The sequence below is a fragment of the Notechis scutatus genome, chromosome 2, assembly GCF_049901735.1.
Source record: "Notechis scutatus isolate UNSWTSFEM ecotype Mainland chromosome 2, rNotScu1.2, whole genome shotgun sequence".
Classification (NCBI taxonomy): domain Eukaryota; kingdom Metazoa; phylum Chordata; class Lepidosauria; order Squamata; family Elapidae; genus Notechis; species Notechis scutatus.
This window is the reverse complement of record NC_142010.1, coordinates 84,152,680-84,176,817: the sequence shown is the minus strand read 5'-3', so window position 1 is coordinate 84,176,817 and position 24,138 is coordinate 84,152,680. Positions and strand designations below refer to the sequence as shown.

The window sequence follows — 24,138 nt, the reverse complement described above, 5'->3', positions numbered from 1 at the left end:
ATTAGCATGAACTAAAATGCTCTAAACACTTACGATTTTGCTCTGCTTATTGCTTGGTCCCAAATGTTCTGTAGCAATCAGAGGAGTCACAACTGATTTACCAAAGCAAAATGATTGTAAATCAACCTTCTTTAAACTTGTTGATGGAGGCAATATAAGAAATGAAAGCCAGCATTATGGTGCTGAAAATAGGAGGAGGAAGTATTACGTATGTTCACTGCCTTGAGTTACTTATAAGTAATAACAAGTGGGTAAAAAAAAATTAAAAGAAAATCTGGAGGATGTTACTTTGAAGATGGCTGATTTATATAATTCATTCAGAGTTAATAATATCCACTACCCCTTATTAAATATTTGTACTGATAGTCCTGAATTTACAACCGCTTATCACACTTTGGGATAAGAAAATTTATGGTGCGGTGATTAAGTGAGGCATCACATCACTGCACTCAGTTTTATGACTTATTTTGCCATAGTTGTTAAATCAATCACTATGTCATTAAGTGAGACATCCTGATGATGGTTTATAACATTCCCTGTTGGAATCCCACACGACTCCAGGACTCTACAACCATTGTAAATGCAAGCTGGTTATCAAATACCTTGATTGCCATCACTTGGCCATGAGGATGTTGCGACAGTCAGATGTGCAAGGACCAGGCATAAGACCCTTTCAACAGTTTTTAAACAAATGGTTATAAATCAAGGACTAGGTGCACAGTAAGTGACAGCACCCAATGACTTTGAGTGATTTTGAGAAAGCTAAGTAGATTTGGATTTGGTTAGGGTTTGAATATGTTAGAATATCATCAAAAAATTTACAGGAGCACAACCTAGAATGGGAAAAGCAAAACGGTAATAGGAAATCACTTCCATTTGGTTGAAAAGAAAACAATTGGATATTAAGCTCACCTGAAAAGGGATTTTATTTTTTTATTAAATAGCTAGAAGCTTCTACAATCATAAACAAGTAGAAGTCATTGCATTTGGAGTGTGATATATCTCTGTTTTGATATTGCCTCTGGTAAGTTATCCCCTGTTGAGAGGCTTCAATAAATACAATTTATTTTTTCAATTCTTTGTAATTCTACGTACACAGTGGCACAGCTGATAAAACATGGACTGCAGCTTTATGATCCCACCAAAACACTTGGGAAGGTGGGCTTAATATCTGATTTGCTAGAGTATTGGACTTGCTTGGGCAAAGCCACGCCATCTCTTCTAAAGAAATGGCTTTCTCTAATCGCCATATTCTATAAAACAATGTAGTGCTTAGAAGTGAAAACGATCAGTCTCTACCCACCCTCCCAAAAAGAAAAAGGAGGACTTAATCCAACATGTTAGATCTTAAAATGGCTACTAAATTATTAGGGTGCAGGTTTAAAAAATTAACCTTAGGTTTTGTGTGAACGTAATACCTATCTGCTACTTATTAAAATAGCTTTCCTCTAAACCCCTTCCCCCCCAGATTTTTATATAAACTTGAAAAGGTTCAGCTGTTTTAACAGCTCAATTAACTTTGGCCAGTAGACTCCTTTAAAACCTCTACTTCTAAAAAAAAAGATGCAGTACTTGTACTAATCCGAAGCATTTATTCCAAATATTTTTTTGAAACAGAGAGCTCTACTAAGGAATTCAAGGGTGAGTGATTGTATTAAACCATATTTGGAATTTTCTGTGTGATAATGACTTTCCCTTGGTTTTCTGTCTTTTTTAGCTTGTCTTCCTTTAGCTTGTCTTTTGCTAGTAAACTCTATTTTATATTTAGTGATTTGGCTTCATTGCTTTAATTTTTTTTTAATTAAAATCTCCCATACAAAATTGCATGATTATACAACTACCTCTTGTGTTTCAAGACTGGCACAAGTCTTATTATATTCTGTTCTCCGGCTTTGGGAAGGAAGAGCCAAAGGGCTACAGGTAGACCTTGGCTTATGACCACAATAGAGTCCAAAATTTCTGTTGCTAAGCAAGACAGTTGGTAAGTGAATTTGGCCCACTATACGATTTTTCTTACCACCGTTGTTAAGTAAATCACTGCAGTTGTTAAGTTAGTAACATGACTTATTAAGTGAATCTGGTTTCTCCATTGATTTTGCTTGTCAGAAGGTCACCAAAGGTGATCACATGACCCATCATAAATATATGAGCCAGTTGCCAAGCATCTGGATTCTGATGAGGTGACCATGGGAATGCTGTAACAGTTTCAAGTGTGAAAAATGGTCATAAATCACTTTTTTCAGTCCCTCTGTAACGTTGAACGGTCATTAAGCAAATGATTGTAAGTCAAGGACTACCTATATCAGTTTTATTTTGTTAAGAGTTGGTCTGAAGGAAGAGATCCTTCATGGCATCTTTAAGTAAGACTTAGATGTTATAGATTTCAACCTGACAGATGGGAGCTTTTTGTAATGATTTTTTCCCCCTCTTGGAAGAACAGGTTGTCCAGTAACTTTCTAAATTGGCTACTCTTCCAATTTATAACACTGAGTTACCATGTCTGATTCAGGGAGGAACACCGTATTCTTTCATGCCTTTTTTAATCCCAAAAGTTGGCTGTATAGAGTTTCTTCAGACATTTTCCAAAAATTACCCTTAATCATTTTTTTAAAATAACCCGTTGTTTTTCACTATTTATTGAATTTTTGTGAGGGTTCCTTGTGCTCTCTGAGTGCAATTGTTTGTACCCAATTTAGGGAAATATTCAAGTTTCCAAGCCCTCTTGGTCAAGCAGCAACTATTTATCTTTGTTTTGATTGTAAAGTTTAAACATACAATTAATTAGAAAATAAAACAATTACCAAAAAGAGGAGATACACAAAGAAGCAGAGAAATGCTATTAGAGCTATGATGAAAATCTTTAAAAAGTCCATATGCTATCATTAGGTAATAATGTATTAGCATCAAATCAAATTATGTACAAAACGAAGTGCACTTTTGAATTATCCAAATTTCTTCCTCAGGCTCAGGGCATACATTCATAGTAAACTTGTAAAAAGGTGATTTAATAATATGGACAGCATGTGTCGATTATAGATTTAAGATGAGCATAGGAATGCAGATTAACTCTTGTGCTCAGGTGAAATTATGGAGCATTAAGAATTTTCCTGAGACTTACTGTGAAACAATAACAACAAAAGGTTGGTTCGCATTTATAAAAAACAAAATCCAGATGTTAATTTATTTCCATTTTAGATTAGATAACTTTCCCAGATTCTTTCCCCAGTTTATATATTTGATACCATGTATATGTTGTTCTGGGATTTTTTTAATTTTTATTTTATTTAATTTTATTTCAAACATTTATATCCCAGTCCATTTGTAGCCAATTCTGGGCAGCTCCCAATCAAAAGTTAAAGCAGCTTATAAAATCATAGCTATAAAACTAAACAGACCTGGTGCCTAGTCAACTGTCTAATGTGCAATTATCTAATCTTATCCCAACGTCTGGGGGGAAAGCCAGGACTTTAAAGCTTTATGGAAGGCTTGGAAGGTAGAGGTCTACAGAGTATTCCACAGGGCAGGGGCTGCCATGGAAGAGGCAAACTTCCTAGCTCCCATCAGATGGCAATGTTTAGGGGAGTGTGTCCATCCAGTGGTAGGATTTATTTATTTTTTTACTACTGGTTCTGTGGGTGTGGCTTGGTGGGCGTGGCAGGGAAAGGATACTGTAAAATCTCTAGTCAGAGGTGGTATTTGCCGGTTCTCTGAACTACTCAAAATTTCTGCTACCAGTTCTCCAGAACTGGTCAGAACCTGCTGAATACCACCTCTGTGTCCATCCCATCTGACCTGGTAGAATGGGTAAATGTCCTTAGGTAGACCTGCTCCTGTGCCATACAGGATTTTAAAGTTCATAACCAGCACCTTGAATTGTACCTGGAAAGAAACTGGAAGCCAGTGCAGTTTGTGCAACAAAGATGTTACATGGGCAAACAGCGAGCCCCATTTTGACTGGGTTCTACTCTACTCTACTCTACTCTACGCTACACTACACTCTACTCTATCATGCTATTTAGAGTGATTTGAAGGGAAGAGATGTATGCTTAAGACTGCAAAATAATTCACATGGCCATAGGCTGACAGTATGAAGATGGGTTTCCTGCATCTATTTGCTGACACTTTGCAGCCATCTGGAGTTTTGCCGACAGATATGGTAGCTCTAAATTTGGATCAAGCAAAGATGGTTGCTTATCAGCTAGATCAGGGGTGTCAAACTCGATTTCATTGGTTGTGTTTGACCTTGGGGGGCCGGGGTGCATGTGGCCAGCTCGACATCACTCATATCAGGGGCGTCTTTGGTGACCCAAACGCTCTGCCAGAGAAAACGGGCTCCCAAGCTCCATTTTGGCTGCAATGGCCTCCTGAAACCCTCTGTCAGCAAAAACGGAGCTCGGGAGGGCAACAGCAGCTCCCCGTCGAGCTCCGTTTTTGCTGACAGAGGCACTGCGGGCCAGTCCTTCACTGTTTCCAGGGCAGCCTGGCTGACAGGCCGGATCACCGCGGCCTTGAGTTGAACCCTGAGATAGATGATACTGTTAAGGGGGCCTGTCAATTCTACTGGGAGAAATTATAACACCCATAGGCAGGATCTGGCCCCCAGGCCTTGAGTTGGACACCCTGAGATAGATGATACTTATTTATGGAGATGGGCTCTGTCTATTCTAAAGCTTCTCTGATATCAGATGTGTCACAGATAAAAGTACATCAGGTTTAGGTTTCTTATTTGAAAGGATATGCAGATGAACCTTCTGTTAATTGTACAGAAATGGGGCTTAGTAGCTCTCTAAATTATATGTGTGTGACAGCGCATAGTACAACTGCTTTGATTTTAGAGTACAATGTTAGGTAAACCCAGCCATTATTATTTTTAAGATCTATGGCTTTGTGGAAAATGTGAAGTTAGCTAGCCATGTTGCATTCAGTTAAACAAACTGTACCTTAGTGAAATGAGTGATCCAGGTCACCATATTATCCCAAGCTATTTCTTTTGGGGAACAATGGAGGGTGGAAGTTTGTTTGTTTGTTTGTACCATTTATATAGCTGCCTATGTTTCAGCCAATCCTGGGCAGCTGCCAAGTTGGTGTTGTGGTTAAGACATCAAGAGCTAGAAACTAGGAAGTTGTAAGTTCTAGTCCTGCCGTAAGCACAAGCCAGTCCTTTTCTCTCAGCCTTAGGAAGAATTCAATGTCAAACCACTTTTAAAATTGTGCCAAGAAAACTGCAGAGATTAGGTGTTGGCTTACCTGAACGCAGTTTCTCTGCATGCCTTGGGATAATCCACATATATGGGTTGATTCTTCCTTTCTGCCCAGAGACTGAGTCATCAATCTTTGCCACGCCTCTTCCTGTCGGGGCAGGAAGCCCCCTAGCCCCAGTCATGATGAAGGCACAGCCACCTGATGATCTTATTTTGTGGCGTTGGCTCTTCCTCCCACCTGGACACTGGACCAGACGATTGCCAGGGTGGGAGTGGATTATCCCAAGGCATGCTGAGAAATTGCGTTCAGGTAAGCCAACGCCTATTTTCCAGCATGCCTATGGGAGAATCCACACATATGGGACATACCAAAGCTGGCAGTCCCTATGAGCGGGAAGAAGTCTGGTCCTGTGAACCCCTGTCTGTATGCCCTCGTTGTAGCACTCTTCTGCCGAAGGCTGCATCTGTGGAGGCGTGTGTGTCCAGTTTGTAGTGCTGCACGAAAGGAGACGGGGAGGACCACATCACCGCCCTGCAGATGTCCTGAAGTGAGGCTTGTGTTGCTCAGGCAGTGGTAGTAGCTGCACTTCTTGTTGAGTGGGCAGTTACTTGTTTGGGTACAGGAAGAGCCTGAGTCTCGTAGGCCTTTGCTATACAAGCCCTGATTCAACGGCCAATGGTTGAGGAAGAGACTTTGGTATTCATTGTAGACGGCTGAAATGAGCCAAACAGGGCTTTGGTTTTGCAATACGTCGTTGTTCTTTTGATGTGCCTGCGAAGTGCCCTCCTTACATCCAGTTTGTGCCATCTGTGCTCTCTCTCATGAGATGGAGAGGGGCAGAAGTCAAGTAGGATGATTTCTTGAGCTCTGTGGAAGAGGGAGTTGATCTTAGGGATGAAGAAGGGGTCGAGACGCAGAACTACCCTGTTTGTGTGGAAGGTGCAGAGGTCTTCTCTGACTGAGAGAGCTGCCAATTCCGATATGTACCTGGCTGAGGTAATGGCCACTAAAAAGGTGACTTTAAATGTTTAGTAGTGCCAGCTTACAGATTGAAGAGGTTCAAACGATGCCTGGGTAAGGACTTGTAATACTGTAGACAGGTTCCAGGAAGGGTACCTATGAATCATTGGTGGTTTGAGATTGACAGCTCCCTTGATGAAGGTGCAGACTACCGGATGGCAGGCTAGGGAGTCCCTTATTCCGTAATGCAATACTGTGGACAGGGCAGCTACCTGTCTGTGCACTGTATTCAGAGAGAAACCTTTGTCAAGCCCATCCTGCAAAAATTCCAGGACCTGTAGGATGGAAGCTGCCATGGGATCCGTGTTCTTCTGGTACACCAGCGATGGAACGCTTTCCAGGTAGCGTTGTATATTCTGTTCATGGAGGGCCTCCTGGAGGCTTGTATTGTCCTGATAACCTTTCTTGAAAAGTTATCCCTTCTCAGGATCCTCCTCTTAAGTGCCAGGCAGTTGATTGGAGCCACTGAGTATCTGGGTGTTCCTAGACCCTCTGGCTGAGAGAGATCCTGTCCTGAGAAATCCTCCAAGGGCAGGACACTGACAGGCTCATTAGGTCCGCATACTATGACCATCTGGGCCTATGGGAAGCTATAAGAAGGATTTCCACCTGTTCTAATAGTCCTTTCCTTATTACCCCCGGTATGAGGGGAAGAGGAGAGAAGGCGTAAAGGAGACCCTTGAGCCAGCGGCTGTAAAGGGCGCTGACCCCTTCTGCCCCTTGTGACGGGAATCTGGCAAAGAATCCGGGAAGTTGGGTGTTTGCTGGGGTGGCAAAGAGGTTGAGTACCAGCCTCCCGAATCTCTGAGATATCTCCTGAAAGAGATCTGGGTGGAGACGCCACTCGGAGTTGTCCAACCTGGTTCTGCTCAGGTCATCTGCCTGTACATTTGATGTCCCCAATCTGTGCTCAGCCTTGATGGGCAACAGGTGAGCTTCCACCCAGATTCCCAGATGCTCTGCTTCGAACATGGGGGATCTGGAGTGAGTTCCTCCCTGGCGATTGACATGTGCTTTGGCCTCCACATTTTCTGTTAGGATCAGTACATGTTGGCCAGCCACTGTGCTTTGGAAGCGTTTGAGAGCTAAGCAAATGGCTCTTAGTTCTAACCAGTTTATATTGTGTTGAAGGTCCACTGAGGACCATTGTCCCTGCATGATTTGGGATTGTAGATGAGCCCCCCCATCCTAACAGACTCACATCTGACATGACTGTTATGCGATTGAGTTCCTTGAAGAGGTACCCTTTGGTGGCCGCTAGAGAACCCACCACCTGAGGGACCTGAGATCATCCGATGTCAGTCAGACCTTGACATTGGAGGTGCTGGAGCCTGCCCTCTATAATGGCAGGAGGAACCATTGGAGGGGTCTGGCATGTAACTGGGTCCAGGGCACAATGGCTATGCACGAGATCAATTTTTTCAAAAAACTGGGAAAGCACCGCCAAAGGAGCCGCTCGCTCCGCAGTGATTTGGGTGACCAAGGACTTGATGCTGTCCTGGTGCTCCTGGGACAAGTAATCCTCGCACAGATTGGTATCTATCATCACGCCTAAATGTAGTAGGCGGGTGGATGGTATTAGCTGGCTTTTCTGGAAGTTGATGGAAAATCCGTGGTCCTGTAGAATCCGGTTCGTAGAGGCCAGGTCTGACCTGGCTTGTTGGCTGGAACTGGACTGGATAAGAATGTCATCCAGATAGCATTGGATGCACACCGGGATTGTTCTGAGGTGCATGGCCAGTGCTGCCAGCACTTTTATGAAGGTCCTGGGGCCGATGACAGGCCGAACGGCAGGGCCTTGTATTGATAATGGCTCCTTGCATAATAGAACCCGAGAAACCTCCGATGGGAGGGATAGATGGGATGTGGAGGTAAGCCTCCGTCAAATCAATGGCTGTCAGGAGATCGGTCCCCCTTATGCCTTCCAAGATTGATTACAGAGATTGCATTTTGAATCTCTTGTATTCTATATGAGTGTTTTTGAGATCCAGGATCACTCTCTCCCCCTCCCCCCGAGGCCTTCGGTACTACAAACAGAATGGAGTAAAACTCATGCCCCCTCTGATCCTCTGGCACTGGCTCGATGGCCTGGATGTCCAGCAAGTGCTGGACCATTGTGTCCATGAGCTCTTTCTCAAAAAGGTTTTTGGAGGTTGGGCAATGGGTAAAGGTCTTTGGAGGAGTAGACAGAAAATCCAGGGTAAGACTGAATTGCATGGTTTTCAGGACCCAAGAATCGGACGTGATGGTCACCCATTGGTCTGCAAATAGTGCCAGTCGGCTGCCAATGGGGGGAGGGGTCCAGTAGTCATTTGGATCGATGGAAGGGATGACCTCCTGTGCCATGAGAGGGCCATTTGGATTGTAACTGTTGTCTATTTCTTACTCGAAAACTCGATCTGATCTGGGCTGGTAGGACCTTTGGAATTGCAAGAATTCCTGACCTGATTCTGAGGAACGAAATGGCTGCCTACAGGAGTAGGGAGAAGCCCTTCTATCTGCCCTCCTGGTAAGAGAAGAGAACACCTTCCGCTTATCTTTGTTTTCTACTAAGAAGGGATTTCAAGCCTCTCCAAATAAGGAAAAACCTGTGTAGGGAGCTGAGAAAACACACCCACTTTTATCCCCTGTGGGGTGTGGCTCAATAACTCAGCTCACTCTCTGACCCTCCCACGCCTCCTACATTGCTGCTCACGTTTCTCCCTACGATGCTGCTTAGGATCGAGCCAACACTCTTCCTCTTTACTCCCTGTGAGGGGCTGCTCTGATATGCCTTCCTCCTGATTAATCTCAGGCTGTTCCTCTTGGTTGTCTGATGGAACCTGAGGCATTATCAGGGAGGAAGGTCCTGGGGAGGAAGGCATTGCCAGAGAGGAAGGTCCTGGGGAGGAAGGCATTCCCAGTTCCTCCTCCTCATCTTCCAGGTCCTCTTCCTCTGACAGCATAGGCTCGGGAATCGGGGCCACAACAAGAAGATATATTAAAATATTTTAGTTAACAGTATTTATTTCTTAAATACCTTTCCATCCCAAATACAAATTATCGGCTGATTTTTCCTTACTGCTATGCAGTCATTTGTGATCCAGTGAAGAACAGAGGATATTGAAAGTGGCAGTAGGTATTTTACAAATAGGAAAAACATCTCAGCCTGCATGATGCAATTTCACAAGCTGCTGGATTCCTCATCCAGTTTGTAAAAGCCAGACATGACTTTAATCTTAATCACTGGAATAAATAAATAAGACAGATCTAAGCTCAGACTGGCCTGCCTTCAGGTATTTTTTAAAAATAATAATAATAGAGAAGCCCTAGATATTTTTTCTGTTTTGTGCCTTAAGTAAACTTATCAGAGGTGGTATTCAGCAGTTTCTGACCAGTTCTGGAGAACCGGTAGTGGAAATTTTGAGTAGTTCAGAGAACTGGCAAATACCACCTCTGACTGGAGATTTTACAGTATCCTTGTTAGGAATATAAGTCACCTAACAAGTATTTGGGTTAGAAATATATAAACCAGGATAGACATTTTAAAACTGTATCTTTAAGAAAATGCAAAACTGTAGTTGGGTGTGGTTTCTCAAACGGCCATAAGATGGAGCCAGAAATCTCACTATTGGAAAAGAAATTTAAGATAAAACAATTAGGAGAAATTAAACAATATCTTGGTTTAAAGATAGATAGAACTAGAGGAGGATACAAGATCTCACAGGCAGATAAAATTAACCAATTACTAAAAAGTTTTAAAATGGAACTTTGTAAACCTGCTAAGACACTAATGAGCCAGGAGTTTAGCCACACTGATGTACAAAGTCCTGTTTTTGATAAGAACATTTATCAGTCCTTGATTGGTAGTTTATCTTATCTCAGTAATTGGTCAAGGCCAGATATCGCATACTGTGTTAATCAATTAGCGAGATTTAACTCTGAGCCGACTGAAAGGCACTGGCAAGCTGCTAAACGTGTGTTAAGATATCTGAAACAAACAATGCATTATGCATTGTATCTGGAGCCTAAAGATGAACTGAATTTGACTGCATATGCTGATGCAAGTTTTCCTACAGACATAAATACACGAAAATCTACATCGGGTATTGCTGTATTATTGGGAAAAACATTGATTGGATGGAGATCTATTAGACAGAAACATTTAAGTTTGTCAACAATGGAGGCTGAATTCTCATGTTTGTCTTTATTATGTACAGATTTAGTTTTGTATAAGCAATTATTAATTGATATGGGAATTAATGTAACAGATTCTATTGTTATTTACGAAGACAACCAATCAGCAATACAGATGGCTTCAAATATTGCTGTTAAAACAAGAACGAAACACACAGATTTAAGATATTTAAATGTGAGACAATGTGTGCAAAGTAATATGATTAAGCTAGAATACTGTATGTCAGAAAACAATATAGCAGATCATTTTACAAAGGCCCAAGACTCTATAAAGCATAAGGCGTGCTGTGAAGATTATGGACTTAGAATGTAAGGTTGTATATATTGTCTTACCCCAAAGGGGAGAATGTTAGGAATATAAGTCACCTAACAGGTATTTGGGTTAGAAATATATAAACTAGGATAGACATTTTAAAACTGTATCTTTAAGAAAATGCAAAACTGTAGTTGGGTGTGGTTTCTCAAACAGCCATAAGATGGAGCCAGAAACCTGGGTTGTTTTAGTTTTAGTATCAGAAGAGAGTGTGTCTGAGTGAGTATCTCTGTTTCCTTCTGTTGGAAAGTATTGCCCTTCCTCCATTTTTCCTAATTGACTGATATTACTGGATTTAATGTAAGTCTGTTACTGAACTGTTTTTTGACACTGGACTTTGATATTTGGATTATCCCTGGATTGAAAACTGACTGATTTTACCCGTGAATGACTTTGGACTGCTTATTTTGGACTTTGCTTAAACCTTTCTTGAAGTAAAAACCTACACGTACTGTACAGTGTATCTGTGTACTGTGTGTGTATTATTCAAACACTTCTCTCAAATACGTCTCCCTGCATGCGCTCATTCTCCTAACGGGGAATTACCTCAACAATCCTTCCCCTGCTATGCCCCACCAAGCCACACCCACAGAACTGGTAGTAAAAAAAATTGAATTCCACCACTGAACCACATCATATAATTTGAATAGGGCTTAGTTGGAGAACCTGTTCAAAATGCTAGGATTCAGCTCTAAAATCTGTACCTTCCATTTGTGCAGAGTATGCTAGTATGATCCACTGGGTTAGGATTTTCTTTCTTTCACTTATGAGTTACTGAGATGTGTTTGGCGGGGGGGGGGGGGCTGCACTAAGGGAGGCTCATCCAATCTCATTGTACACATGTTGTGCATTGACAATAAAGGTTTGAATTGAATTGAGTACTTTCCATTTGTAATTAAGTATGCAAATTTGGGCATAGGTCAGGTAGCTTAAAATTCATTAGATGTTCAACTTTAGTTGGAAATCAGCTACTCCAAAGGGTATCCATTTGTGTGTGTGCATGCTGCCCTTGTTTTGCATGTACACTTCAAACCTTTAAAGCAGCACTTCTTTAACATCTGCTGTTGTTGAAGGATTGAATTTCTTGAGATGGTAACTTAGCAGGTGGCTGCTTTCTATGTGAATAGATGAGCACAAAGGGCTCAGCCTTCATTTTCAGGAACAATGAGCATTTTGCCAACTGAAAGGTTTTGCTTCTTAAGCAAGGCAATTTCATCTGACTAAATGTGACTGTAATATCCTGCTGGATTGAATACATGATGAACCAGTTTACATAGTTAAGGCAACCTTGCTTTGTAAAAGAGTTGAATAAGGGAAAAGGAAGCTGTGCACAATTTTTTTGGGGGGGGGAAGTTCTCCCCCTTTGGCAAAATCCGGCATCCCTATATTTTATTTTAAAAGCAAGTTCTGTGAAAGTCAGAGGTGCAAATTATGAATATATGGATACTGCCCAATCCACTTTGCAAACTGATCTGGATATCCAGAAACATTCACCTTATTGTCACAATTTGTTCCAGATGTTTCCAATCTGATTCAATTATTAGTTCTAGGGAACTGGCCTGCAAAGGTGAGAGCAGAACCATTCTCAGTAATCTTTGAAGACTAATGAGGTCTTAGCAAACTGAATAGAAATGACTGTGTTCCCCATCTTCAAAAAGGGGAAAGAAGAGAACATGGAAAACAAAAGACCTTTTAGAGTTTGACATCTGTACTGAAAAGATCATAAAATAGATTATCAATTGAAGTAAATATATGTAGCTCAAGGTTGACCTCTGGAGTCCTTAGTGCTGTCTGAGCTTGGGTGTTTGCTTGCAGATGTTTCATTACTGGATTAAATAACATCATCAGTGTGAATATGGGGTTTGCTCCCTGTTTTCTGAAGCACCTGTAGGCTAGATGAGGAATAATGGATGGAAACTGAACAAGGAGAGATTTAACAGGGAGAAACTGTCTTACAATGCGAACAATCAACCAATGGAACAGCTTGCCCTCGGAAGTTGTGGGAACGTCATCACTTGAGACTTTCAAGAAGAGATTGGACTGCCATTTGTCAGAAATGGTGTAGGGTCTCCTACTTGGATTAGATGACCTACAAGGTCCCTTCCAACTCTGATTATCTGTCAAATCTGTTTATCATACAGCAACTTGCCCTGCCATGTTAATGAAGGAGTGGATTTTCTCTTTAATCACCTAATCAAAGAACTACTAAAAAGAAGGTAAACTTGTATTAACAGGAATATGAGTTTCCAGGATATTGTGCTAACTTTACCGTTCTAATGAATTATACTGTGTTTAGTGAGTGAACTCTATTGTGGGCTCTTCAGAATAGTAGCATGGAAGAAACGTAAACTTTTCAGATTTGTCCCTAAGAGTATTTATCTCTGGCACTAGATAATTTAATACTTCTTTACTCCTCCCGCCATGTATCTATGTAATAAATCTCTTAAAGTTCTGTTCAGTTTAAGTTCAAGCAGAACAGCATTTGTGCTATAGAGAAGAATCAAACTTTATGAAATATAGACAACTGTTGATTTGAAAAAGAGTGGCACACAAACTAACAAGATTGAGTGGCTCTGCAGCTCCATGTCAGCATCAAAGCATAACAGTGTTTTTGCTTTGTGTGTAAGAGTCTTGGAGCAAAGAGCATTTTGGTCTCTTAGCAGCTGTTTCTTATTGTCTTTGAAATACATTGTAGATATTTGGGTTTAAAATATTAGTTTTTTTTCTAAGACTGTCTTATTGAGCTGATTCATAATTTTCTTTTTCTAATTCTTCCCAATCATATAAGTTCCTTTCTTGCCACAGTTGTTAAGTGAATCACTGCAGTTGATAATTAATAACCCAGTCGTTCAGTGAATCCGGCTTCCCCACTGACTTTGCTTGTCAAAAAGTTGCAAAACCATATAACCTTATGAGTATGAACCAAATTCTGAATTTTGATGACATGATCGTGGGGATACTACAAAGTTTGTAACTGTGAAAAATGGTCATAAGTCACTCTTTTCAGTGCCATTGTAATTGTGAATGGTCACCAAATGAACTGTTGCAAGTTGAGGACTACCTGTACCTTAGAGAGGATTTCCATATTGTGTAAAAACTTAATCAGGGCTGCCCATGCAAAGTGGAAATGCTGTCAAAAGACCATCTAGGCTTTGTACCTGTGAAAAAAGTTACTGGCAATTGTTGGTTACATAAGGTAGGGGAATCCCTATGATGTAATTATTACAACTGGTGTACATGGAAACCTATTCTCATATGGACAAAACAAACAGCCTGCTACTGTACTAGAACTGATAGTTACCAAATGAAGAAATAAATGGTAATGGTCCATCATGTTACAAAGAGAATTACTTCTAACCCTAAATAAAGAGAGGGAATTGAAAGAGGAGGATGAATTTGAACAATGCAAATTTGATATGCTTGCAAAATACACAACTCAGGTTTGATATACAACACTAGAATGCTTTTGTAATGGTATCCTAGCTTTTTTGCAATAAACCAGAAATTCTTGTGTTGTTAGGTTTATCCATGGCCACACAAATTGATTTGGCAATCACGTGACTCTGGAATGTTGCAGTACTTATAGATACTTGCCAGTTGCCTAATGCCCAAATTTGTGGTTGTGGGGATGCTCTATTCTAAGTGCAAGAATTCGTTGTAAGTCACTTTTTTCTATGCCTTTGTATCTTTGAACAGTTGCTAAATGAATGATTATAAGATGAGAATTACCTGTATTTTTGTATAGCATTATAAAAGATCTCTCCCCCCCCCCCTCTCTCACACACACACACATTATGTAAGTTGCATACTTCTGTTGGACTGTGATCTAAAAGAATGTATGTCACTGATAGTCTACAACACTGGTCTATAACATTCTGGAGGACACTGCATTATTTTCTGCTAACTCTGTTGTGGCTTTCTCTTTGGAAATGAATATTTATTTTATTTTTTATGTATTTTGATTTGTCAATCACTTACAAGATAATAGGTATAAGTATATACATAGTTATGAATACATGAAATGAGTACATATAAGAAAAATAAAAGAAACAATAGGACAAGGACGGTAGGCACGTTGGTGCACTTATGCACGCCCCCTACAGACCTCTTAGGAAAGGGGTGAGGTCAATAGTAGACATTCTAAGGTGAAAGTTTTTTGGATTTGGGGAAGAAATCACAGAGTCAGGTAGAGTATTCCAGACATTGACCACTCTGTTGCTGAAGTCGTATTTCCTGTAATCAAGTTTGGTACGGTTAACCTTGAGTTTGTATCTATTGTGTGCTCTTGTGTTGTTATGGTTGAAGCTGAAGTATTCATTGACAGGTAAGTCATTGCAATGTATGATTTTATATACCATACTTAGATCAGACCGAAGACGGCATAATTCAAGGTTTTCTAGGTCTAGAATTTCAAGTCTGGTGGCATAAGGTATTCTACAACAAGCAGAGAACTCTTCTTGTGAAATATTTCTGGACTTTCTCAACTGTGCTAATATCAGATACGTAATGTGGGTTCCAGACTGATGAACTGTATTCGAGTATTGGTCTAGCAAATGTTTTGTATGCTCTAGTTAGTAGTGTGATATTACCAGAGAAAAAGCTACGTAGGATTAGGTTAATAACTCTTAATGCCTTTTTGGCTATGTAGTTACAGTGGGCTCTAGCACTTAGACCATTAGAGATGAGTATTCCAAGGTCCTTTACAGAGTTGGATTATCAACAAGGTCTTGACTATTCAGCTTGTATTTTATTTTCTTATTTTTTTTTGCCAATGTGTAAGACAGAGCATTTATTTGTTGAGATTTGAAGTTGCCATTTTTTTGACCATTCTGATACATAGTCAAGATCTTTTTGAAGGGTAGCAGCATTGTCTGTGGTATTGAACAGCTTTACATCATCAGCGAAGAGAATGTAGTTGCTCTTAATATGATCACAGAGGTCATTTATGTAGAGTATGAAGAGAGTTGGTCCTAGAAGACTGCCTTGGGGGACACCACTATTGACAGGTACAGAATTTTATAGGACACTCCCAATTTTGACCTTGTTGTCTGTTTGACAGAATGCTTCTATCCAGTTATGCAGGTGTCGAGAGATATCGTAAGATTTAAGTTTTAGGAGTAGTTTGTCGTGTACCACTGAATCAAAGGCTTTACAGAAGTCTATTGTTTTGCCCTGGTTGAGTTGTGTAGTCCATATGTTTTTGCAGTGTAAGAGGTGCAGATTACAGGATAATTTTTTTCTGAAACCAAATTGTTTATTAGAGAATAGGTTGTTTGTCTCTAAGTGGAGGATAATGGATTGGTTAATAATTGATTCCATGACTTTACAGGTGACGCAGCATAAGGAGATTGGTCTGTAATTTTCAACTAGGCTGAGGTCTCCCTTTTTGAAGATGGGGATGACCGTGGCTTGTGACCATAGTTTTGGCAAGGAGCTGGTCCTGAAAGATTTTTCAAATATTATGCTTAGAGGTTCTGCTATGGCAGTGGATAGCTTTTTTAAGAAGTAGGCACATATTCCGTCTGGTCCAATAGATAGAGATGGTTTTAGATTGCATCGTGCTTTTTCAACATTGTCTTCTGTAAAATCAATATGTATTAGGTAGATAGATAGATAGATAGATAGATAGATAGATAGATAGATAGATAGATAGATAGATAGATAGATATAGTATTATATATTGTTGCCTTTCAAATGTAATGTCCTCTTCACTTTCTCTGTGGTCCACATGGAAACCCAACAGCCCTGTGGAGTAGTAAGGGAATGATTTTTCTCTTGCTTGTTAGTTGATCTTTATGACATTTCATGTTGTCTGTGATACGTAGGTATGTAGTTAAATATCAGATTGGCTTAGACTTTGCTCAGTGAGGAGTCATAATTTAGTGCCGAAGACCCCAGTTTCAGCCCTGCATTTACAGTTAGAAGGATCAGCCAGCAGGTGATAGAAGAGACTCTTGTGAAGGAAAATACTTCTTCAATCTCTGTACAAATGCTGTCAATACCAGGAGACAATGTATGGTATAGAAAGATAGCAATAGGACTGGCACACAATGGCTTTATTGGCTCCTGTGTTTCTAGAGTTTGGAGGGGAGGAAACATACATTATAATGTAAAAAGAAACCAAATGTCCAAGAAAGCTGGCCATTAAATTTTTATCTCCAAATCTCCAATATCTCATGAATTGTCCAAGTAAATTAATATTAAAGAAGCTTGCAGGTTGAAGTATATTCTATAAAAACAGAAAAAATAAGCCTACTGTGAGGACACCTATCTGTTTCCCTCATTCTGGGAGAGTTCTTCCCTCTAGGAGTCCGCTTTCAACTGGAAGAAAAACCTCTGATTGCTGAGAGCTTTTAATTAAGCCGTTGATCATGCTTTGAAATTCCTTTTGACAAATGTATTTTGCTGAATAGAAAAATAGGGTGTAAATCAAATATTAATCATAATATTTGACCCCTGGAGGATTGAAAGGAAAAGGGAGAAACCCATGGTCACTTCATCATTAAAGGGCACACAGATAATAAGACATTAAAATAATTAAAATTTATCATCCCTTGCAGGGGTTAGGGGAACAAGTGAGCATGAGAAAGTTCATGTCTAGGACTAATGGCATCATTTAGAAAAATACTATTTCTAAGGCCTCGTATTTCTTCACTGATATGAATCTGTTGTCGTATTGTTTCCAAAGTTTGTTTTTTTTTTGAAAATTTTATTTGGGTTTTCACAAAAACAAAATACAAATAAAACATCTTTTTTGAAAATAGCATGGTCCCAGGTTATCACTTCTTCATACAGACACAAAACTCAATTTCATGCTCATTTTTATATTCTATTCCATATCTTATTACCATTTTATATTTTCTACATAGTTTTTCCCCTCTTTTAATTTTCTCAACTTTGTTTTAATTATCTCAACTCAATTCAAATCATTATATTTATAGTTTTGTCTGTCCTGTTTCAATTTCACATTAAGCAAATTTTTCCCTGTAGTTACCAATTAGAGTATGACACCTTTATATCCTTTAATTTTATCCATTCAAACTCTTATTTAAGCTTCAATGTATACCTTTAAGATTATAGCATTCAATATAATACATAACTTCAAATCGAGTTCTGCTTGGTACATTCTTAAAATAGAGACTATATTCTTAAAAGAAATTATATATATATATATATATATATATATATATATATATATATATATATATATATATATATATATATATATATATATATATATATATATAATAAATAAAACACACATTCCATTCCAATTCAATTCTATCATTAATATGCATTAAAATCTTAACATCTTTAACATTTCTTTTCAATTAAATATCATACTTCCTTGGGAACACTTATAAACTTTCCATAGTTAATTCTTTTTCCCCCCATATTTCTCACTTATATTTTTATAAATTATTACTAATAGTTAAAAATGTTCCCTTTTAATTCTCTCAATCATTTTAATTCATTTATTTATTAACAAACATCCCACTACATTACAGTAAATATTTTATCCATCATCATATTTTCTAAAATTATTTATATTTGTAATATAACAATGCTATCTTATGTACCTTTGCAGAATCCCTTTTGCAATTAAATTTTCACCCATTATCTCTAAACAAGCTTATGGTTACAATCCTTATATCTTTTCTCTGTTTCTCCATTTCTTGTTTCTGTTTTTTACAACTTCTTTTCCTTGCCTTCTTCCCCCTCTTCTCCCCTCCCCTTTTTACCCCCTCGTCTCTCTACTTCTAACTCTCTCATCTGTAATCCCCTCTTCTGTTGCTTTCTAATATTATACTTATCTTTCAAATTGTTCTTCTTTTTGGTTGTTTTTTCTAGTCTTAAACCTTTCACTCTCTTTCCCCCTTTTCTTTTTTCCCCTCACTTAAAATTATTTGATCATTAAAGATGGCTTCTTCTTTGTCCCAATCTTCTTTTCTGCAAGCGTTTCTTGTTGTTTCTCATAGTTCCAAATCTCCATTTCTAAGAATTGAAACACAAAGCCAAAGAACTTGTCCCTTCTTGTGCATCTTCTTTCCATTTTTTAAAGTTCCATTTTCAGTTCTTCTAAGAGTGATACCATTTTAAAGATTTTTAAACAACCACCCAGTTAATTTTAGTCATCTAGATGCAAAAACCCAAAATCAACAAGTAATCCAAATAATCCAAGGCTGTTTCTTCTTGCTTCTTTTTTCCACTTTCTCTTGCTGGGGTTCTATTATTTTGTTACCAAGCTTCAATTAAAATGTATCTTTGAGGAATCTTGTTAAAATTTCACTGTAAGTTCCTTTTAATTACAGTTCCATTCCTTAATTCCAGGCAGTCTCCTCCATTTTTCCAGATCCTGCCCTTTTATTCTTTTTTTTCTCCTTTCCTGCTTTTAAAAACTTTTAAATGTCCAGAAATCTTTATTATCCCTTTGACTTTTATTTTCAGCTTAGATGCCTATTAATGTCAAAGTGGATTTTTTTTTCAATTTCTTGCTTAAGTCTCTTAGCAATCAGTATAAGGAAGGGAAGAAAAAAAAACTAATCCTTTCCCTTCTCTCTCTCCTTCGCAGCTTCAAAATCTTCTTTGGGAACAATGTTGTTAAGTTTAAATTCCAGGGTACCTTATTTGTTGCTTTTGCTGTTTGACCCAGTCAACCAAAATTTTCTCTTCTTATCTTCCTCCTGCACATTCTTTTCTGGTCGAGTTCTTCTTTGTGGTGGCCATTTCTGACCACTGCTACAGCCGCCTTCGGGAAAGGGAGTATTGGCCAGCTGGGGAGGAGAGATGCGGCTCTCCTCAACCCTGCAGGCAGTCTCCCCCCTCTTCACCACCTCTACGGGGTGGCTTAGCCCCAAAACCAGCCGGCTCGGGGCACTCCAGCAGCGAGCCCAGATCGAAGCCTCGGAGAGACGAGGTTTTGGTCTGTCGCTGAAGAAGCTCAAACCGGAAGTCCCGTATTGTTTCCAAAGTTTGAAGAGTCCTTCACAAAGCCCAGTTGGAAGATGTTTTAGAGAAGCACTCCTCAGCTGTTCTGTGTAAAATGCTGACAGGTAAAATAGTGGAAGGAAAGGAGGTAGCAGAAGTTGTGAGATTCACTAGAAATGGATACCAAGAGGTAATTGTGTAGTTTGCACTTAGCACTTAGACTTATATACTGCTTCACAGTGCTTTACAGCCCTCTCTAAGCAGTTTACAGAATCAGCATATTGCCCCCAACAATCTGGGTCCTCATTTTACCCACCTTGGAAGGATGGAAGGCTGAATCAACCTTGAGCCATTCAGAATCGAACTCCTGGCAGTGAGCAATGAGTTAACCTGCAGTACAGTGTTCAACCACTATGCCACCACAGCTCTCTTTAGTTCCTCCTAAAAAACCTTCTTCACATTCAAAGGGTTATTATTGTACTATCTAACTATCTGGATGTATTTCAGACTGGGGTCAAGCCTACTCTGGATACTTGTCAGAAAGAGGGATATTCTAGAAAGCACAAGTGTGGAGCCTCAGAAGTTACCTTCTTGCTCTGACATAATGACATTATGACTGCTACTAATTTGGTTTATTTGATTTTGACTTAGCATGCTATGCAAACTCTGAACTGTAGTTGGTCAACTATGGTTTAGACTTTAATACAGTATGGGAACACTAACACCACATCCTAGGTTAATGCTGGCAAAAGAAAGGTGAGGGCATTTCAAATGGGGCAGAGTAGGAAAAAATGTTCAGATCTTTGCCTCATTATGTTGTTTCAGTGCTAGATCCATGAGAGATAAAAAAGCTTTCCTTCTCTCCCAGAGAGCTTTGTTTAAATAACTCTAATTCATAAAATCTGCCAAAAATATATCTAAAATATTTAAAGAATGTTTTTTCTTTTTGTTTTGCTAATTGCCTTTTGCAATTCAAACCACCCTGCTTACTCATTTTACTATTAATAAGTTATTAATATGATTAGACGGAATTAACATTTTATCAGAATAATTTTTCCTGCTTTAATCAACTTGGTATTTCCTTCCATTTTGACGAGCATTTTTATAGAAAGGGAATCATAATCATGCATCAGAGGGGATTTTTGGCAAGGATTGGAAGCAAAAGCTACGTATTGTAAAAGATTTAACTTCCTGAACTCCAGACATTCAGTTCCAGATTTATTCAAGAAAGAATTGGTTCAGCAGAGAATTAGGCTGCCATGATGTTGAAATTTCTTCTGCAAAGAGGTCTTTAACAGCACCTAGGTTAACAAATTAGACATTTTGGATTTCTGAGAGAGAAAATACAATATAATGTACTCAGTTTGGTGTACAAAGCGCTCATGTATAGTTGTCTAAGCTTACAAACTTCTGAAAAAGGAACAAGGATGTTGGTTGTAAGAGATCTATTCCAACTAAAATCTGCCTATGGAAGAGGCAAGCTAAGAGGATAGAACTTTACCCTGGGAGAAATATTTAAATGGAATGGGAAGGGCAATACTGAGACTTTTCTGTTGTGACTCCCTTCCTGGACCAGTTTGCTTCCAAAATCAGGATGCTCCCTCCTTATAAATGTTCAGGAAGTTGGTTCAGATTTGCTGTTCAGCAGAGCCAAAGTGCAGCTGAAGATAACTTCAGAAAAGCCTGTCAGATAGATATTGTGGAACTCATTGTAATGAAGCACTTACAAATACTTTTCCCATTTCCAAATAAACAGCCCTAACCCTTCTCCCCATTCTGTCTGTGAGGCATGTCTGGCTCACAGGCAAAACGTTGGCTCCTTATCCCATCTCTGAAAACACAAAAGGCACTTATTGCAGATTGGCAGATTCTTTTAAGAGTTCTGCAGGGAAAAAAAGTGATTGGCTTTCATCATTTAGGTCAGATCTCTTAAAGACATCCAGTTGGCTGGCTGGAGCTTTCTTAGCTTTGTTTGTAAGAATTTATTTCAGCCCTGTTTCTAGAAAAAAGGAAAAGGAATGTGCTCTGAATATCAAACTGAACAAAATCCACCGAATATCCTCAAAATACAAAGAGTAGCTATGTAACTATAACTCTGCATGTGTGAATGGTTTTAATGAGAGAGACTCTTTTTAAAATTGCTTTACAGTGCTTTCATCATATGCCACTATTACTGAATTCAGCAACCAAACTTTAACTTCATATTTACATAAAGCATTTCATAATTCAAATCTATTTTTCTCTAATTTATACAATAGCCCACCTTACAAAACACAGTGACTCTGGGTGGAGTAGCTACCATATGCTTTTTTTGATCAGCAAGTATACAATGACTTCCATTCATACTTTTTTCATTTTTCAATCACTTAATAAAGAGCAAAAAACTGATTTGTATTCCCCATAAAGGCGCATTGTAGTTTCTATACAGGCAGTCCTCGACTTGACCATGATTGGGCCCAAAATTTCTGTTGTTAAGTGAAACAAATGTTAAGTAAATTTTACCCCATTTTACAACCTTTTGTGCCACAGTTGTTAAGTGAATCACTATAGTCATTAAGATAGTAACACGGGTGTTAAGTGAATCTAGCTTCACCATTGACTTTGCTTGTCAGAAGGTCATAAAAGGTGATCACATGACCCTGGGACACTCAATGTCATAAATATGAACCAGTTGTTTCATTTGTACAAAACAATGTTGTTTTGTAACATTGAACAGTCACTAAATGAACAATTGTAATGAAGGACTACCTGTATTTTGCTCATTTTAACACTGCTTTGATCAGAATTTGATAGTCCTCAACTTACAACAGTTCGCTCAGCGATCATTCAAAGTTACAATGACACTGAAAAAGTGAGTTATGACCGTTTTTCACACTTTTGACCTTTGCAGCATCACCATGGTCATCTGATTTACATTCGGATGCTTGACAGTTGACTCACATTTATGACAGTTGCAGTGTCCTAGGGTCATGTGATCCCCTTTTGCAGCCTTCTGACTAAGCAAAGTCAAGGGGGAAATCAGATTCACTTAACTACTGTATTACTAATTTAACAACTGCTGTGATTCACTTAACAAATGTGGCAAGAAAGGTCATAAAATGGGACAAAACTCACTTAACAAATTTCTCACTTTGCAACATAAATTTTGGGTTCAGTTGTGGTCATAAATTGAGGACTACTGTCTTATATTTCTTAAGGAGGCTAAAAATTCAATATATGGTCACCTGGAGCCAACAGGAAGAGGACTACTTTATTTTTGTGTGCTGCAGACTTAGTTTTTGGTGGGAATTTTTTTTTGGAGGGGGGGATTGAAAAAAAACGACTCCCAGTAAGGCTCGGTGGAATCAGCAAGAGATTTCAGGCTATCAGTTATAAGGGTGAACTGGCTGAAAGGGGTGGTCCTGTCTGCCTTTAGGGGTGGAGCTGTCATTCCTCTGAACACAGCTAGAGTGGAGCGATGTTGCAATGCCGGAGAAACTCTCAGAACAATTTCTTCTCCGCTGCTGCTGTTGTTCACCTGGGAGAATGGGGAAGAAGAGGTGGCTTAGTATCAAATGATGGGGAGAACCTTACAAATTTTCTTTGGACCAAGTGAGTATGTATGTTTTGGTTTCTTCATGTAGATAGACAAAGCCAGAGCAAGGTGATCTTGAGCATTATTGTTACAATTGCTGTTTTGCACAGTTGAAAATCCTCGTTTCAACTTTTCCATAGCATTCCCCCCCCCTTTTTTTTTCTCTCTTGGAGCATAAATGTTTGCTCACAGAAATGTTGTTAAACCCCAAGAGTAGTAGCTGGTACAAAAAGGAAGAAAGAAAACAATTGAAAAGGTTGTTTTGGGAGAAAATTTACCAGGTATACATATTGAAATAAACAAGTGGGTCAGTAGGGCTCCTTCTGTTGGGTCTTAGGTAGATCAGGATGAAAACTCTATTGTATTGAACAATGTGGCTTCTACCTGCTTTTTAGTGTTTCTTTGTAAGCAAGAAAATAGACTTGATACATGATCCTAAGATCAGCAAGCATTAGCAGTAAGTACCTTCAAATAAATGACCTGAACTAATTAATTGGATTGAAGTGAATTCCCGATGCATTTCACCCATTTCTGACAAAGAAAATGCATGGAAAAGAACCCAAAATGTCACAATAACTTACATCTCCATTTGCCAGCCTCATGCTGGGAGAACTGCATTCATATAATAAATTAAAGGAGTAGTGCTGACTGAAATTATTGAAATTGTTATAGTAATAGAGAAGAAATTAGTATTAGTGTTATTAGTGGTACACTAGAAGAAACAGCAACGGTGCAATTTTTTTACTATAACATCTGTTGCTGTTGATTGTGTTTTCTCCCTCCTAGCTGAACAGCATGGCTTTCTTGACCTATTTCTTCTCTGTTTTATGCCTATGCACAAGATTAAATATTTTCAGCAGTGTTGTAGACATCAGTGTAACTAGAATGGTGTCACTAGTGATACTGGTAACCGAATACCTTGATA

The 24,138-nt window shown here is 39.1% G+C and overlaps 1 protein-coding gene across 5 annotated transcripts in view; it reads left to right on the top strand.

Annotated features, from left to right (window-relative positions):
• The window catches only part of ACSL6 (acyl-CoA synthetase long chain family member 6), a 113,370-nt gene that overhangs the window by 15,948 nt on the left and 73,284 nt on the right, over nt 1–24,138 (top strand). Inside the window, exon 1 of one of the 5 annotated variants that reach the window (XM_087955336.1) lies at nt 23,114–23,230. The exons of the other annotated variants lie outside the window; for them this stretch is intronic. The gene's annotated coding sequence lies outside the window, so the exon portion shown is untranslated. Of the gene's footprint in view, nt 1–23,113; nt 23,231–24,138 lie in introns of those variants that run through there. 5 annotated transcript variants of the gene reach the window in all.